Here is an 18,590-nt window from a genome sequence, read left to right as displayed (position 1 = left end):
GCGGTGACGATGCAGAATGACAGTTCTCGCTCCGAGTGAAGGTGGGAACAAGGTATCCAACTGCGGAAGGTTCAACGCGATCGAACTTTTGGGCAAGGAAGCTCCAAAACAAGGTGTTCTGAATCAAGATTTATAGATATTATTTTTCTCACCGATCATTCTAAATATTGAGGGATTTGCACCAACAATCAATATGCAACTGGCGATTCGCACGTGACGCCAGTTTCAACATATTTAAATGACCCTAATCCCCCAGTACATCATTTTTGAACGGAGCCTTAGGAGGCGATATGCTTTTGGCGCTACGCTGCTAAATGTGCTAAATGTCAATCGTGTTTTCACTGTTTTTCCTTATTTATTCAGGTATTTATTCCAAATTTCATCTTTAGCGAAATGGTTAGCGAAAACCAACAGCGAGTTTGAGTTGATCTGTTTAAATTGAAATGCCTCTTTTGACTCCCAGGTCCCAGGGATACGACGCGGTCGGATGGTGCAAGGATAATACAGGCCGGCGCGCATATAAAACTAAGCTTCCGGACCGCGATGCGACGTCTGCACAGAATGAACCGGAAGGTGGGAGATACAGATATGGTTTGGCAGCCACCAGTTCACAGCGAATACTGTGAGGACACCGTAGCGCCACCGTAGGCCATACGTGCGGCAGATCTTTCCGCAGTACACGCGTCCGTCGTATCTTAACAGCTAACCCTCACTCCTCCCGACGCCTCCCCTTCCATCCCCATCGTCGGCTTTCCGCCCGCCCCCCACCCCCTTATTTCCGAGCTTATTTCCTAGCTTTTTCGTTTCCGTCCGTGTCGTGTCCAGACGGACACGGTGGCAATCCAGTTCAACCGATTCTGCCGGCTGAAATTAATAAATTCTTTATTACGAGGAAGGATGCAAATGATGCAACCCTGAGACATGCAACCTACTCGTGCAAAATACTTTACAAGACTGACGTTTTATTTCATCATGATCGTTTGCTTTGTTTTGCCGATGGCGCATCACCGCTGCTAAAGCTATATGCCCTGTTTCTCGCTTTCTCTGTATCCCTCTCAATCCCTACATTCTCCTTCTGTCCTACTCTGCTATTTGCAAATTTTTATAAAACTTAAATTTCTCTTTAACTTCTTTCTAAATATACACCCGATTTACATTACCTCAACTATTAAATTAACTGTGTGTTAACTGTTAACCTATTTTGTTAATAATTCTATTCGTTAAAAAAACGTAATCGATCATTTATCATAATCCTTTTCACTTGTAACCAAGAAGCATCACCTATATTTCATCTTAATATTTTTTCCAGCCTTTACCATATTGACCTGCATTATGCAAGTTTTCTTTTTGCGATTTAAGGTGAAGGTTGCTCGAGATCATAATAATAAGCTTGGCTCCCGCTCTAATAACCCTCTCAACCACCCACTCAAAACAAACAAATCAGACGGCGCACAGTGTAGTGTGACATGGTCAAATAAACTAACAAAAACGTTCCAAAATAAGCTGTATTAAAATAGCAGTTGTACCTTTGAATTTTGGCACACATTTGGTTTATTGCATATGCCCACCAACACAATTTGTTCTTATAAAACATTTTAAATTTATTTAAATCCCTGCTTTGCCCAATATTTTCACCAATTATTCCATTGTGCACCACTTTATTTACGTTTTTGTTGACAACTCTCTCCTATCTTCTCTCGTACTTTTTCTCTCTGACCGTTGAAAACTACCGTGTTATGGGGTGACATTGATTGATGTAATTTCAACTCATAAACAGCGAATGATTGTTCTATTATCTATTGAAATCACATTGGCAGTATTATATTTAAAATAGTTAAAAAGATTAACAAAATAACAGCCTTGTTTTGTGATAAACATGAACTGCGGTTTAGTCAATTTCACCGTATGTTGAACAATACCACTCAGTTAAACGGTACGCTTTTACGTGTTAGCGAACCGCGATGTAAATTGATCCGGGTTTTCGACCACAAAAGTGGAAAACGCGTAAGTTTTTCGCGATAAACGGTAGGTCAGGCCAGGGGGTGCGACACTTGAATCTTTTTTGGAATCAGTTTAAAAGATTCGAAAAGATTCAAAGTGATTCGGCGGGATTAATAGAAGAGCGGACACACGTTAGTTATATCAAAATAACTGAATCATTTTCGGGTCAGGCGAAAGTGAGGACAATTTCGCGTAATCGATCAAATTATTACAGTGCTGTGTTGTTTGAAAGACTGATAAAAAATGATCTTAAAAAGGTGGGACGCACTTGTCGAAGAAAAAAAAGTGCAGTGTGTGCTCCATTTTGGCACGAAATTGTGAAAAGGTTGTGAAAAATGCAAAGCAGTACTTCCCAACGGACGAAAAATATAGTTGTCTACCACCAGTAGCAACCTAAGTGCATTTTGAGAAGGTAAGCACGTATAATTTTGAGGATTTGTTCGCTTACTTCCGCGCTACTCGATGACTAGGGTGAGGGGAGGGAGGTATAAGAGAGAGAGTGGCGGCCATACTCGCTGCCATTTTGCAACCCCAGCAACTATGTCCTTAAATTCAAGCCTAATCCTTTTATTAACATCCTTCTTCATAATCCTTTATCATCATCCATTATAGTCTTTCATCATAATCCTTTATCATAATCCTTCATAGTCTTCCTTCATCATCATAGTCCATCATCAACCTTCACCATCACACATCATCATAATCATACATCATAATCTTTCAATACCCTCTTTCATCATAATCTTTCATCAGCATCATTCTTTATTATCATCCTTCAACACAATCCTTCATCATCCTTCATTATTATTCTTCATCATCGTCCCTCGTAATCATCCTTCATTATTATCCATCACTACAACTCTTTATCGTCATCATTCATCATCAACTTTCATCATCATCCTTCATAATTTTCCTTCATCATCATTCTTCATCATCATCCTTCATCATCAACCTTTATCATCATCCTTAATTATCAGCCTTCCTCATCGTCCTTCATCATTATCCTCAATATTCATCCTTTACCATAATCCTTTATCATCAACCTTCATCATCATCCTTTATCATTATCCTTCATCATCAACCTTCATCATCATCCTTTATCATTATCCTTCATCATCATCCTTCATCACCATCGTTCATCATCAAACTTCGTCGTCATCCTTCATCATCAACCATTATCGTTATTCTTCATCATTATCCTCAATATTCATCCTTTACCATCATCCTTTATCATCAACCTTCATCATCATCCTTCATCATTAAACTTTATCATTATCCTTCATCATTATCCTTAATCATCATCCTTTACCATTATCCTTCATCATCAATCTTCACCATTATCCTTCATCGTTATGCTCCATCTTCATCCTTTATCATCATCCTTCATCGTCATCCTTCATCATCATCCTTCATCATCAAACTTCGTCGTCATCCTTCATCATCATCCTTCATCATTATCCTTCATCAGTATCCTTAATATTCATCCTTTACCATCATCCTTCATGATCAACCTACCGAGATGAACTAGCCATGGGCTAAAAATCTCGTTAATACAGATAAAACAAACAAAAAAATCATCAACCTTCATCGTCATCCTTCATCTTCAACCATCATCATTATCCTTCATCATTATGCTCCATCTTCATCCTTCATTATCATCCTTCATCGTCATCTTTCATCGTCATCCTTCATCGTCATCCTTCATTATTATCCTTCATCATCATCCTTCATCATCTCCTTTACCATCATCCTTCATCATCAAACTTCGTCGTCATCCTTCATCATCAACCTTCATCATCATCCTTCATCATTATCCTTCATCAGTATCCTTATTATTCATCCTTTACCATCATCCTTCATCATCAACCTACCGAGATGAACTTGCCATGGGCTAAAAATCTCGTTAATACAGATAAAACAAACAAAAAATCATCAACCTTCATCGTCATCCTTCATCGTCATCCTTCATCATCATCCTTTACCATCATCTTTCATCATTATCCTTCATCAGTATCCTTAATATTCATCCTTTACCATCATCCTTCATCATCAACCTTCCTCATCATCCTTCATCATCAACCATCATCATCATCCTTTATCGTTATCCTTCATCATCATTATGCTCCATCTTCATCCTTCATTATCATCCTTCATCATCATCCTTCATCGTCATCCTTCATCATCAACCTTCATCGTCATCCTTCATCATCAACCATCATCATTATCCTTCATCATTATGCTCCATCTTCATCCTTCCTCATCATCCTTCATTATCAACCTTCATTACTCTCCCCAATCATCATTCTTTATCATCATCCTTCATCATTATCTTCATCACCATCCTTCATCATTATCCTTCATCATCATCCTCCATCGTCATCCTTCATCATCATCCTTCATCATCAACTTTCAACGTCATCCTTCATCATCAACCTTCATTATTATCCTTCATCATCATCCTTCATCATCTCCTTTACCATCATCCTTCATCATCAAACTTCGTCGTCATCCTTCATCATCAACCTTCATCATCATCCTTCATCATTATCCTTCATCAGTATCCTTAATATTCATCCTTTAACATCATCCTTCATCATCAACCTACCGAGATGAACTAGCCATGGGCTAAAAATCTCGTTAATACAGATAAAACAAACAAAAAATCATCAACCCTCATCGTCATCCTTCATCATCAACCATCATCATTATCCTTCATCATTATGCTCCATCTTCATTCTTCGTCATCATCCTTCATCGTCATCTTTCATCATCAACCTTCGTCATCATCCTCCATCATCATTCATTATCATCATCCACAATCATTTTTTTTTCGACTTACCCTCTCGGTGGGATTTGCCATTAGCTTACCCTCTCGGGGGAATTCGCTTAATGTTCGGCTCACCCTCTCGGGGGAATTTACTTTTTTCTTGGTGCGGCTTACTCTCTCGGGGGAATTCGCCATTAGCTTACCCTCTCGGGGGAATTCGCTTTTTTCTTATTGGCTTACCCTCTCGGGGGAATTTGCCATTAGCTTACCCTCTCGGGGGAATTCGCTTTTTTTTATTGGCTTACCCTCTCGGGGGAATTCGCCATTAGCTTACCCTCTCGGGGGAATTCGCTTTTTTCTTATTAGCTTACCCTCTCGGGGGAATTTGCCATAAGCTTACCCTCTCGGGGGAATTCGATTTTTTTATTGGCTTACCCTCTCGGGGGAATTCGCCATTAGCTTACCCTCTCGGGGGAATTCGCTTTTTTCTTATTGGCTTACCCTTTCGGGGGAATTCGCCATTAGCTTACCCTCTCGGGGGAATTCGCTTTTTTTGGCTTACCCTCTCGGGGGAATTCGCCATTAGCTTACCCTCTCGGGGGAATTTGCTTTTTTATTGGTTTACCCTCTCGGGGGAATTCGCTGTTTTCGTTTCGGTTTATCCTTAGGGAGAGTTTGACACCACCTTACTCTCTCAGGAGAATGCATTTTTTTTTTATTTATTGCGGCTTATGAATTACAAATCTGGAAGCACCCTTATTACCATAGAAATTCTATTCCAATCTACGGCATATCTTCGACTCCGCCCGACACACTAAATGGAATCCACCCCTAAGACATACTGTATGTTTCCTTTTTGGCCGAGAAAACGTCACTTCACTTGCAGCAGTTCGAGTGCAAAGCCTTAAACGAGACACTAGGAAAAGCAAAATCACTAGCCGCAGCTCAAATAAAACGTCCTGGATGTTACAAACCAGCAACCTAAATATAGCAAACATAAGTTGGGAGTTGGGTAGCCATCATTCACCGTAATTGCCAAAGCCGTGAAAACAAGCAAAGTCCCGGTAACATTACCCTGGAATATCATTTTCAGAAAAACAACCTGTGACCTCGTGCAGCAGCCAATCACGCAAAAAGAACTACCGTGTTTCTAATGAACGTCAATTAACCATAACAGTTCCATTGTTATCAAAATTCTGATTCATTGTAAAAACAAAAACAAAATCGCCACGGTAACTTAACCTCGACGCTTGCCTCAACGTTCCATTGCGCACTGTTGTGCCGTTCAACGAAACTACAATCCTAACTACCTCATAAAAACGAACCAAGCCGAACGAGACCCGCTCCGCGCCGAGTCAAAAGAAAGACGCTCCGCCGGCACCTATCTGCTGCCACACATCTCGAAAAAATAAACCGCTTTTCATCAAACCGCACGAGACCCGCCTGCGTTGGGTCAAAATAAAACGCTCCGCCGGCACCCATCTGCTGCCACATCTCGGGTAAAAACTGCTTCTCTCCATCTATTCACCTGTTGGGAGTTTACCTATCGGCTGTGCCATTGTCGTGTCCAGACGGACACGGTGGCAATCCAGTTCAACCGATTCTGCCGGCTGAAATTAATAAATTCTTTATTACGAGGAAGGATGCAAATGATGCAACCCTGAGACATGCAACCTACTCGTGCAAAATACTTTACAAGACTGACGTTTTATTTCATCATGATCGTTTGCTTTGTTTTGCCGATGGCGCATCACCGCTGCTAAAGCTATATGCCCTGTTTCTCGCTTTCTCTGTATCCCTCTCAATCCCTACATTCTCCTTCTGTCCTACTCTGCTATTTGCAAATTTTTATAAAACTTAAATTTCTCTTTAACTTCTTTCTAAATATACACCCGATTTACATTACCTCAACTATTAAATTAACTGTGTGTTAACTGTTAACCTATTTTGTTAATAATTCTATTCGTTAAAAAAACGTAATCGATCATTTATCATAATCCTTTTCACTTGTAACCAAGAAGCATCACCTATATTTCATCTTAATATTTTTTCCAGCCTTTACCATATTGACCTGCATTATGCAAGTTTTCTTTTTGCGATTTAAGGTGAAGGTTGCTCGAGATCATAATAATAAGCTTGGCTCCCGCTCTAATAACCCTCTCAACCACCCACTCAAAACAAACAAATCAGACGGCGCACAGTGTAGTGTGACATGGTCAAATAAACTAACAAAAACGTTCCAAAATGAGCTGTATTAAAATAGCAGTTGTACCTTTGAATTTTGGCACACATTTGGTTTATTGCATATGCCCACCAACACAATTTGTTCTTATAAAACATTTTTAATTTATTTAAATCCCTGCTTTGCCCAATATTTTTACCAATTATTCCATTGTGCACCACTTTATTTACGTTTTTGTTGACAACTCTCTCCTATCTTCTCTCGTACTTTTTCTCTCTGACCGTTGAAAACTACCGTGTTATGGGGTGACATTGATTGATGTAATTTCAACTCATAAACAGCGAATGATTGTTCTATTATCTATTGAAATCACATTGGCAGTATGATATTTAAAATAGTTAAAAAGATTAACAAAATAACAGCCTTGTTTTGTGATAAACATGAACTGCGGTTTAGTCAATTTCACCGTATGTTGAACAATACCACTCAGTTAAACGGTACGCTTTTACGTGTTAGCGAACCGCGATGTAAATTGATCCGGGTTTTCGACCACAAAAGTGGAAAACGCGTAAGTTTTTCGCGATAAACGGTAGGTCAGGCGAAAGTGAGGACAATTTCGCGTAATCGATCAAATTATTACAGTGCTGTGTTGTTTGAAAGACTGATAAAAAATGATCTTAAAAAGGTGGGACGCACTTGTCGAAGAAAAAAAAGTGCAGTGTGTGCTCCATTTTGGCACGAAATTGTGAAAAGGTTGTGAAAAATGCAAAGCAGTACTTCCCAACGGACGAAAAATATAGTTGTCTACCACCAGTAGCAACCTAAGTGCATTTTGAGAAGGTAAGCACGTATAATTTTGAGGATTTGTTCGCTTACTTCCGCGCTACTCGATGACTAGGGTGAGGGGAGGGAGGTATAAGAGAGAGAGTGGCGGCCATACTCGCTGCCATTTTGCAACCCCAGCAACTATGTCCTTAAATTCAAGCCTAATCCTTTTATTAACATCCTTCTTCATAATCCTTTATCATCATCCATTATAGTCTTTCATCATAATCCTTTATCATAATCCTTCATAGTCTTCCTTCATCATCATAATCCATCATCAACCTTCACCATCACACATCATCATAATCATACATCATAATCTTTCAATACCCTCTTTCATCATAATCTTTCATCAGCATCATTCTTTATTATCATCCTTCAACACAATCCTTCATCATCCTTCATTATTATTCTTCATCATCGTCCCTCGTAATCATCCTTCATTATTATCCATCACTACAACTCTTTATCGTCATCATTCATCATCAACTTTCATCATCATCCTTCATAATTTTCCTTCATCATCATTCTTCATCATCATCCTTCATCATCAACCTTTATCATCATCCTTAATTATCAGCCTTCCTCATCGTCCTTCATCATTATCCTCAATATTCATCCTTTACCATAATCCTTTATCATCAACCTTCATCATCATCCTTTATCATTATCCTTCATCATCAACCTTCATCATCATCCTTTATCATTATCCTTCATCATCATCCTTCATCACCATCGTTCATCATCAAACTTCGTCGTCATCCTTCATCATCAACCATTATCATTATTCTTCATCATTATCCTCAATATTCATCCTTTACCATCATCCTTTATCATCAACCTTCATCATCATCCTTCATCATTAAACTTTATCAGTATCCTTCATCATTATCCTTTACCATTATCCTTCATCATCAATCTTCACCATTATCCTTCATCGTTATGCTCCATCTTCATCCTTTATCATCATCCTTCATCGTCATCCTTCATCATCATCCTTCATCATCAAACTTCGTCGTCATCCTTCATCATCATCCTTCATCATTATCCTTCATCAGTATCCTTAATATTCATCCTTTACCATCATCCTTCATGATCAACCTACCGAGATGAACTAGCCATGGGCTAAAAATCTCGTTAATGCAGATAAAACAAACAAAAAAATCATCAACCTTCATCGTCATCCTTCATCTTCAACCATCATCATTATCCTTCATCATTATGCTCCATCTTCATCCTTCATTATCATCCTTCATCGTCATCTTTCATCGTCATCCTTCATCGTCATCCTTCACCATCATCCTCTACCATCATCTTTCATCATTATCCTTCATCAGTATCCTTAATATTCATCCTTTACCATCATCCTTCATCATCAACCTTCCTCATCATCCTTCATCTTCAACCATCATCATCATCCTTTATCATTATCCTTCATCATCATTATGCTCCATCTTCATCCTTCATTATCATCCTTCATCATCAACTTTCAACGTCATCCTTCATCATCAACCTTCATCAACATCCTTCATTATTATCCTTCATCATCATCCTTCATCATCTCCTTTATCATCATCCTTCATCATCAAACTTTGTCGTCATCCTTCATCATCAACCTTCATCATTATCCTTCATCATTGTCCTTCATCAGTATCCTTATTATTCATCCTTTACCATCATCCTTCATCATCAACCTACCGAGATGAACTTGCCATGGGCTAAAAATCTCGTTAATACAGATAAAACAAACAAAAAATCATCAACCTTCATCGTCATCCTTCATCGTCATCCTTCATCATCATCCTTTACCATCATCTTTCATCATTATCCTTCATCAGTATCCTTAATATTCATCCTTTACCATCATCCTTCATCATCAACCTTCCTCATCATCCTTCATCATCAACCATCATCATCATCCTTTATCGTTATCCTTCATCATCATTATGCTCCATCTTCATCCTTCATTATCATCCTTCATCATCATCCTTCATCGTCATCCTTCATCATCAACCTTCATCGTCATCCTTCATCATCAACCATCATCATTATCCTTCATCATTATGCTCCATCTTCATCCTTCCTCATCATCCTTCATTATCAACCTTCATTACTCTCCCCAATCATCATTCTTTATCATCATCCTTCATCATTATCTTCATCACCATCCTTCATCATTATCCTTCATCATCATCCTCCATCGTCATCCTTCATCATCATCCTTCATCATCAACTTTCAACGTCATCCTTCATCATCAACCTTCATTATTATCCTTCATCATCATCCTTCATCATCTCCTTTACCATCATCCTTCATCATCAAACTTCGTCGTCATCCTTCATCATCAACCTTCATCATCATCCTTCATCATTATCCTTCATCAGTATCCTTAATATTCATCCTTTAACATCAACCTACCGAGATGAACTAGCCATGGGCTAAAAATCTCGTTAATACAGATAAAACAAACAAAAAATCATCAACCCTCATCGTCATCCTTCATCATCAACCATCATCATTATCCTTCATCATTATGCTCCATCTTCATTCTTCGTCATCATCCTTCATCGTCATCTTTCATCATCAACCTTCGTCATCATCCTCCATCATCATTCATTATCATCATCCACAATCATTTTTTTTTTCGACTTACCCTCTCGGTGGGATTTGCCATTAGCTTACCCTCTCGGGGGAATTCGCTTAATGTTCGGCTCACCCTCTCGGGGGAATTTACTTTTTTCTTGGTGCGGCTTACTCTCTCGGGGGAATTCGCCATTAGCTTACCCTCTCGGGGGAATTCGCTTTTTTCTTATTGGCTTACCCTCTCGGGGAATTTGCCATTAGCTTACCCTCTCGGGGGAATTCGCTTTTTTTTATTGGCTTACCCTCTCGGGGGAATTCGCCATTAGCTTACCCTCTCGGGGGAATTCGCTTTTTTCTTATTAGCTTACCCTCTCGGGGGAATTTGCCATAAGCTTACCCTCTCGGGGGAATTCGATTTTTTTATTGGCTTACCCTCTCGGGGGAATTCGCCATTAGCTTACCCTCTCGGGGGAATTCGCCATTAGCTTACCCTCTCGGGGGAATTCGCTTTTTTCTTATTGGCTTACCCTTTCGGGGGAATTCGCCATTAGCTTACCCTCTCGGGGGAATTCGCTTTTTTTTGGCTTACCCTCTCGGGGGAATTCGCCATTAGCTTACCCTCTCGGGGGAATTTGCTTTTTTATTGGTTTACCCTCTCGGGGGAATTCGCTGTTTTCGTTTCGGTTTATCCTTAGGGAGAGTTTGACACCACCTTACTCTCTCAGGAGAATGCATTTTTTTTTATTTATTGCGGCTTATGAATTACAAATCTGAAAGCACCTTTATTACCATAGAAATTCTATTCCAATCTACGGCATATCTTCGACTCCGCCCGACACACTAAATGGAATCCACCCCTAAGACATACTGTATGTTTCCTTTTTGGCCGAGAAAACGTCACTTCACTTGCAGCAGTTCGAGTGCAAAGCCTTAAACGAGGCACTAGGAAAAGCAAAATCACTAGCCGCAGCTCAAATAAAACGTCCTGGATGTTACAAACCAGCAACCTAAATATAGCAAACATAAGTTGGGAGTTGGGTAGCCATCATTCACCGTAATTGCCAAAGCCGTGAAAACAAGCAAAGTCCCGGTAACATTACCCTGGAATATCATTTTCAGAAAAACAACCTGTGACCTCGTGCAGCAGCCAATCACGTAAAAAGAACTACCGTGTTTCTAATGAACGTCAATTAACCATAACAGTTCCATTGTTATCAAAATTCTGATTCATTGTAAAAACAAAAACAAAATCGCCACGGTAACTTAACCTCGACGCTTGCCTCAACGTTCCATTGCGCACTGTTGTGCCGTTCAACGAAACTACAATCCTAACTACCTCATAAAAACGAACCAAGCCGAACGAGACCCGCTCCGCGCCGAGTCAAAAGAAAGACGCTCCGCCGGCACCTATCTGCTGCCACACATCTCGAAAAAATAAACCGCTTTTCATCAAACCGCACGAGACCCGCCTGCGTTGGGTCAAAATAAAACGCTCCGCCGGCACCCATCTGCTGCCACATCTCGGGTAAAAACTGCTTCTCTCCATCTATTCACCTGTTGGGAGTTTACCTATCGGCTGTGCCATTGTCGTGTCCAGACGGACACGGTGGCAATCCAGTTCAACCGATTCTGCCGGCTGAAATTAATAAATTCTTTATTACGAGGAAGGATGCAAATGATGCAACCCTGAGCCATGCAACCTACTCGTGCAAAATACTTTACAAGACTGGCGTTTTATTTCATCATGATCGTTTGCTTTGTTTTGCCGATGGCGCATCACCGCTGCTAAAGCTATATGCCCTGTTTCTCGCTTTCTCTGTATCCCTCTCAATCCCTACAGTCCGTACTAACGTCAACTACAGGAGATCAATGATACCGGGGATGCCGGGCGCATAGCATGATGAGATGACCATCGGCTGGACACAAGTCCTAGTAGTAGTAGCGTACGAGATTTGTATTTTTTAAAATATATTTTATAATATTAAAAATTAGTGGATCAGCTTTAATTTATTGAATTTAGAAAAAAAAAGCGTTTCGCTGTGTGCTTCTTCATCAGGCAATTATCGAAGGCCTTGAGAGGCGCTCACTTTGGCGCTGGAAGATTTCTGTGCCGCTACGAGGGCAGGTTTTTCGTTAGGGGGTCCACCACATTGCTAAGAGGTACCACGATGACAGTTTTGGTTCGCTGTTTGGTAATTAGACATCCCATTTCCAAAGACGAAAGACGTTCCCTATGTCGCATCGTCCACGGCATCCGCTAAACCCCGTTGTTGATGAACAGCTATTCGCTCTCCAATCCATGGCCTTCAATCCAGTACGTTTACTTGTACGTCTCCGTCTTCTCAATAGAAATACACTAGAACTCCAATGGCGCTGTTGTCACTATTTCCATTTAATTAAATTAACACTTTTTATTCTAATAATTGATTGTTTTAAAGTGTCCAGCTTGAAGAGCATCTTTTCTTTTGGTAAACAAAATTTATCTGACACTTCTAGTACCGCTACTGACTCTGTAAGGGCGTGGCAAACTAGATGTTAGTCACACGAACAGTCGCGACATTGGACTTCTGTGGCTATAGTTATTCTAATGTCTTCTCCGTCTGAGATTACGTGACGTGTTTAAGGGTTAAACGGTTAAACAATGTTTTCCGACGCCCATCAAACTTTTTCTTAGGTATTGCAAACCCTGATAAAAAATATCATAAAAATACGATAAATTTGATTGTTACAATACCATTTTTCGACAATTATTCACCATTAAACGTATTGTAATTTTCACAGCACACTCACCATCTCCCCTATTGTTATATACCATTCGGCGAATGGTAAATGGTACTTTTACAATAAAAAATGGTGGTCGTTATGTATCTTAACCATAAAATTTTGAGAAAATTTTCATACACTTTTTCGCGAAAAACAATAGAATGTATTGTGTTTTTATTAGACATTTTTAGGGCAATTTTCAAAAGAAAACAATCTATTTTAATGTTTTTTCATTGTTCTTACAATACAAATACAATTATTTGAATGGCGTCAAATGAATCGTTGTTGTTACAATAGAAATATAATAATAGTTGTTGTTATTTGTAAGCAGTTTTCGCTTTTGAAAATCCATAGAATTTATATATCCCGCTAACATTTATATCCAGCATTTACGAGCACTAACGGCCGCCAGAATGATATGCACATTTTATGATAAGAATCAAACACTCTGATGTCTGTCTGGTATGTATTGCTTGGCAGCTGTTGATAAGATCTATCTTCAATCTTTTCAAATAACTGCCAAATATCACAAGTCAGACCTCAGGTCGTATGATCCATACCATAAATCGTTCACAATTCATGTGGCCATTAGTATCTGTAAATGCTGGAGAAAAATGTTACCGAGAAATATGAATTCTTTGGTTTTTCAAAGGCGAAACCTGTTTACATAACAACAAATATTATTGCATGTTTATTTTAACATCGGTTTAATTGACCCCATTAAACTAATTGTATTTGTATTGTTATCAATGGTAGTTTACTATTTACTAGATTCCTTCAATTTATTAGAAAACATTAGAAAAATCATTGTTCATATTTTTCTTGTCGTAACATCCTCACTTGGCTAAAACCAGCTTTTCAGCTAGTTTTCTATAAGTACTTCCTCAGTTATTCATTGAGAGCTTCCTCTGCCAACAGGGCTTAACGTCTGTCAGTCGTTGAAGTTTTAGCGAATAACATTCGATAACCGAAACATCTACAGTACTCAAATTTAAAACGAAAACTATAAAAAATATGTCAAGTGATTTTGTGTTTGATTATACAAACATGATCCAAGCAACAATAATATTTATTGTTATTTATTTGTTACGAATTGTGTTTAAGTGTAATTGAGAAATAAACTCTTTTTTAATAAAAAAAAAGCCCATGAGAACTTTGCAGGCACTTTTGCAACTCTATAAAAACAACTTAAATTATTTTTTACTGATAGTAACTTTAAATTATTATAGAACTATTGAAAAACAATCGAATCAATTAGTTACTAATAAAGCTAATGTTCACTTATTGTACGAACTATATGGGCTTGATTTCTATTGTAAAAAGTAACAATATATCTACTATGTGTTTTATTGTGAACAATAAAACCAGTCATATGTTAATAATATTTACCATGTAATGAATGGTCATTTTTTATCCGGGAAATAAACAAATAAGGAAACTTCGTTATCTTGGTTACGAGATTTAAAATTTTGTTTGTTTGCTTTGATATACCTTGTGGCGAAAACGGAGAGCAAAAGCGTTGCCTCGGGTGAAATTGAAAGCGGGCGAATATGCTGGGGGAGCGACTGGGGTCATAAATTTGAACTCATTTATTCCCCACATTTACATCTTAGTTTTAAATCTATGTTTGCACAGCGCACGCCTCAGTGCACGCGACCTATCGCCACCGACGAACCGACGTGTAAGTGGCGATTCAAAACTGTCCCCCCCCCCAAATTTAACGGTCGACCAGCGAAGCGAGCAATCGCTTCTGTCAAATCAGCACAGACACGAACCATTCCCTATATGAACACACGGGGGTTTGTTTTCGAGCTATGCAATCGACGCGAGTCGTTATAGAGGTGGCGATAGCACAGACGACATACCGGTTGTGAACATTCCGGAAAATTCCGTTCCTAGCCGGTGGTATCACAAAGAAGCTATTTCCGGGCTATGGAAAAAGTGTACCCCGGCTGAAGGCGCTCTAAAAAACTAATGGTAAGGATCCGGCCGAGCGGAAACCGCGGAAACTAACAACCATTGCTACTTTCAGAAAAAAGAACGAGTGCGACTGCAAAGCGATCGAACCGAGCCGGGCTGTATCGACCGTGCTCTGCTGGCGGAGTGCAATCAGTAACTGATTGTGTCACAGGAGGACATCCGGCATGGAGAGCTCGTGGTCGACAAAAAGAACTAAAAGCACGAAGTGCTCAGAAGGACGGGGACTACGGTGGATTCCGAGCTGACAATCGATGCTTCAACAGGTTAGCGTTGCACAGTCAGTCGGGTTTTTGGAATCAAGGACATCAAAGCAGTAAGTTTTTCTATTTTTTTCTTGTGAAGTCATTTATAAATTTAAAAAAAATCCCTTATTACAGGCTAGGAGCTAACCTTCTACTATAATTTCGGAAGCAAAGGTAACGAAAAGAGGATCTGCCACTGTAATGTGAGCAAATAATCCGGCTTTATCGGAAATTATTACCTTCCTCCGCTGGAAGATTCTTCAGTCACATGTCGGGGCAAAAAACCAAAGGATCGAAGCGTAAAAAATCGCAGAAAATCGTCTGTGGCAGCGGAAACTGCCATTGAAAGGGCTTCGAAGGCTGACACTACAAGATAGTAAAATCAGATGGCGGAAATCGGTGGTGGTGGTGGTGGAACCAGTGAAAGGTGATGGCGTGATGGGATCACCGTTTACCTCAAACCACCAACAACGAATGTGATCTACGAGAGTGTGACTATTGAGGTGAGCTTGGCTGCTACGGAGAATACCCTAAAGGTGGACGATTATTCCGGGTTGAAAGAAAAACATAAGCCCTGTTCAACGACGTAGGTTGAACTTGCTCGAAGTTGCTGCATCCTACTCTTACCCATTTGTCAACAAACGGGAAAGAGCGGGATGGAACAAGTTCGAGTAAATTCAACCTACGTCGTCGAACAGGACTATACTGCCCCCACTCGCATAACAATCCCATCTTTGCTGGGATTCCTATTCATATGGGACAGTTTTGCGAGTGGGGGCAGTATAGTCGCCGAACAAGAGTGGTAGCAAGCGGACATGAAAGTTGTCCATCGTTTCGAGTGGGATTCATCTCGTATGGGATAGGGGAACCAACGTATTTTGGACACAGCGTTACGCCAATATATTTTGGACACTTCCATTTGTTTTTGCCGTAAGTGTCCAAAAAATATTGGGTCGTTGCTGTGTCCAAAATATGTTGGTTCCCCTAACCCGCGTAGGAGTGGTTTTTTTCATTGTTTAATCCTGTAACGACGTAAACAAAATGATGGAATTTGGCAAAGCACATAGACGATCCGAATCAGATCGGGCTTTCCCTGGATTACACACGGTAAGATATTCCGGAAAAGCTTAATGTAATTGAATTTATGTTCACGCTCCTGCTATGCCTCTTTCCAGGAGTATCGAATAAAACTTCAAAATTGCGAAATTTACATCGAATTTAATTTCATTTACTCGAAAAATTCAATTGCGTACAAACGCGGTCGTAACTAATCACTCGACCTCTGCGTAACCCGTCACTCGCATTTGGCTAACTTTTCAGAGCTTTACAGTTGGTCTTCGGTAGGTCCCAGAATATGTCTTCACATCAATAACTCTCACGACACCATCATCACACTGCTGAATTATACCCATTGGCCATCTTCCTCGTTCGGTGAGCATGTCGGTTACGTAAACGATATCTCCAGACTGTAACATGAATTGTTGGTCTGCCCACTTCTGCATGGGAATCAAACCAGGCAAGTATTCCTTAAGCCATCTGATCCAAAACAAATCGATAAGTGCTTGAGTCTTCGGCATTGCTTTCCCTAATGGAGGTCATGTTTATCAAATACTCCTGGTGATTGCACGTTACTCGTACACCCAATCAAAAAATGATTTGGGGTTAAAGTTTCAGGGTTCTTCACATCCGTTGAAACATACGTTAACGGTCTGCTGTTAACAATATGTTCAGCTTCAAGCAATACAGTATGCAAAACTTCTTGTCGTGGTACTCGTTCTTTAACAGTTTATCGTGAAGCGGACCGGATGCTTCTAGTCAACCGCTCCCATATGGCTTGCTGTGGGAGGGTTGAGTTTCCATTTGATCCCTCGGAGCAAAACTTCATTCTCAATATCCGAAAAACTTGTATGCTTCAAAGCCTCGCGTAACTCTTCATCAGCTCCTCGCAGGTTCGTTCCATTATCGGAGCATATTTCTTTGGGTTTGCGTCGTCTTCCAATCATGGGGCGTAGAGTCAAGATGCTCGAATCTGTGGTTAAAGAATGTGCCATCTCGACTCGACGTATATGTCTCGAGTCGTCATACACGTAAATATCACGCCATACCGCTTCTCTCTGTAACGCCCTACAGTGACTTCAAAAGGGCCGAAAAAGTCCATACTACAAAACGTAAACGGTTGACAGTATGGCCGTAGACGACATTGTGGAAGTTGTCCCACCGAAGGCTGTAGCACTTGGGGTCTCATCACTCGACAACGTTGGTAAATGTAGACTACTGCTCGATGTAGACCCCTAGCTCATATAATCCAGTACGTCTGCCTTAGTCCACGTAGCTGCATCAACTTCTCCAATATACCACACGCGCATGAGTCCATCAGAATCCAGAAATGGTGACAGTTTGTTCAGCTTACTTGAAGACTTCAGTTTTGTAGCGTCTCGTAGTGCCTGAAGCTCATCCGGAAACTGCTCGTTCTGCACATGCTTTATACAACGTTTGATTGCTGCTGCTTCGTCTTCTGGAGTATTAACTGGCAATATAGCTTTTTTGTGCCAAACTTCGTAAAAGTATGTGGTTGCACGTATAAATCTTCTCCAGTTACTAAACCTTTAGTGCGTCTGGTAGTTCTGGATTTGAATCCGTCACGATGTTTACTGCATTCACCTCATTTGAAAATTCCTCTTGTGCCTCTGTCATTTCTACCGGATCAGAATAGATAGGCGAGTTTTATTCACTTCGCTGAAGAAATTCTGGACCGCGATACCATCTTCCTTGTGGCTGGATATTGAATGTACCCGTGTCTTGTTGCTTCATCCACCACATTATCCGTAGTCGAAATCCATCTCCAATCGGCCGATGTAGACTGCTCCAATTTCTCCGACCTTTGCTACAAACATTTTCAGTGCTTTTCTAGTGTTCAACCAACTTATTAACGTCTTCGAATATTACACGGAGAAAAATAAATAGTAAAGACAAATGCTTTTTAGTTTGATTCAACTGGAATTTCGGTTTAAATTAGGCACAAACTAAAAACAAGTTTGATTTTACTAATCATGGTAGTTGAAACAAACTGATGTTGGTTGTTAATGTGCCGGCAGTAAGGCCGGTAAATTCAACAAATTTCCGGTTGATCTAATGGTAGTATTGGTTGTTTTATTTTTGACAACTTAAAGAACAACCACTTTTGGCAGTTGTTTTCACCAATCTGTACAGTTTGTTTATACTAATTTTTGGTTTGACAACAAACGA

At 39.9% G+C, this 18,590-nt stretch overlaps 1 long non-coding RNA gene across 1 annotated transcript; it reads left to right on the top strand.

Annotated features, from left to right (window-relative positions):
* The first annotated feature begins 14,962 nt into the window (after nt 1–14,962).
* LOC134291605 (uncharacterized) lies at nt 14,963–15,955 on the top strand. Its single transcript, XR_009999182.1, has 3 exons — nt 14,963–15,099; nt 15,155–15,415; nt 15,480–15,955. It is a non-coding gene; the product is annotated as an uncharacterized LOC134291605 (long non-coding RNA).
* Nucleotides 15,956–18,590: the final 2,635 nt, after the last annotated feature.

Source organism: Aedes albopictus, chromosome 3 (assembly GCF_035046485.1).
Source record: "Aedes albopictus strain Foshan chromosome 3, AalbF5, whole genome shotgun sequence".
In the NCBI taxonomy this organism is placed as follows: domain Eukaryota; kingdom Metazoa; phylum Arthropoda; class Insecta; order Diptera; family Culicidae; genus Aedes; species Aedes albopictus.
Note: the sequence above shows the minus strand (reverse complement) of the source record. Positions and strands in the feature narration are given on the sequence as shown.